Source organism: Frankliniella occidentalis, unplaced genomic scaffold, assembly GCF_000697945.3.
Source record: "Frankliniella occidentalis isolate FOCC.00 unplaced genomic scaffold, Focc_3.1 Scaffold9, whole genome shotgun sequence".
In the NCBI taxonomy this organism is placed as follows: Eukaryota; Metazoa; Arthropoda; class Insecta; order Thysanoptera; family Thripidae; genus Frankliniella; species Frankliniella occidentalis.
In genome coordinates, this window is record NW_026267139.1 from 1395915 (window position 1) to 1397192 (window position 1278).

General features: G+C 54.5%; 1 protein-coding gene across 1 annotated transcript in view; it reads left to right on the forward strand.

Moving 5' to 3' along the window:
• The window catches only part of LOC113211887 (glutamate receptor ionotropic, kainate 2), a gene marked incomplete in the record, with an annotated part of 188040 nt that overhangs the window by 144422 nt on the left and 42340 nt on the right, over positions 1 to 1278 (forward strand).

Genomic DNA, 1278 nt, shown 5'->3' on the forward strand with positions numbered 1-1278 from the left:
CCTCTCCCGGTCGCTTCCGCCGAATGAAAACCCCACCGCGGGCGTCATACGTGAGCGCAATGCACAGCGGTAAGCAGAAGAAGAAGAAGGATAGTGAGGGGTAAAAGGTGGCGGGGCAGTGGTACACCGTCCGAAAAACTTTTTAAGCTTTGAGGGTTGGAAATTTCCAAAAGTTTTCGGAAACATGCCGAAAAAATCCTCGTATATTTCCGGAAAATTTCCCTAAACTTCCCGAAAATGTCCGGAAAATAACGCGCTCTTCGATATGATTGTTCGAGAAATGTCTTCGTTCAAAGTGCACAGCGCGGAGTTCACTAGGAGTTTTGTTGTGGTCGTTTCGCCGCCGAGCAGTTTGTTGCTTGCCGGGAATGGAATATCAGTTTTCCCCTCCTCATCCTCGCCCTTGTGGGGCGCTCGAGCGAGGCTATCACGTCGCACTTAGCCGCGTCCAATGGGACTTTGTCCGGCGGGCCTCGAGACCAAAAATAATTCATTAATACCCCCTCATTAATTACGAACGAGATGAGGGGGAGGGGAGGACGAGGAGGAGGAGGAGGAGAGGGTCCTGTCAGGGTCTGTAATGCGGCTGGACCGAACTCGGGGGAGAGCCGAAGGAACGGGATGTTAGAGAGGGGATAGGAGGGGGGGGGGCAACTTAATCTCGCGAGGCGTCGGTGTGGTGGTCGTGGTGGTCGTGGTTGTGGTGGTGGTGGTGGGGGGCCGTGCCCCCGGCCCCCCGGCCCCCCAACCTGGTCCCGGGCCCATGTGAGGACTAGGACGAACACTGTTTTGGTTTGGCTTGATGGCCAATATTGTGGTACATGTCCTTCGTCGCAAAAAGCTATGCTTTGAGGTTGTGAACCCTTTGGGCGAATTTGTGTTGTTTTTCATTTAAAAAAAATATGCGAAAAATAAATAGTTTGGTTTGAAAACGACATAGCCTCAGCAGCAGCATCGCTGACAGACAGACAAACAGACAGACAGACAGAGGCCCCAAGAGCAGGCGGCAGCTCGATAGGCCACTATAGTCTGCGGCGCGGCGGGAAAGGGCAAAGTGGACCCCATGCTGGGGCAAACCAGGCCGAGTGGTCCAGCCAATGAGCTATGGCTGCCACGCCACACCACACCCCGCCACACGCCGCCCCGCCACACCACACCACACGCCTCGCGGACAAAAGGGCGGAGAGTCGGAGAGTCATCCCGCACCATGCTATTTCCATACATATGAATACAAAAGTCACTCTCGACCTTGTTTCCTCTTCGCTCTCTCTCTCTCTC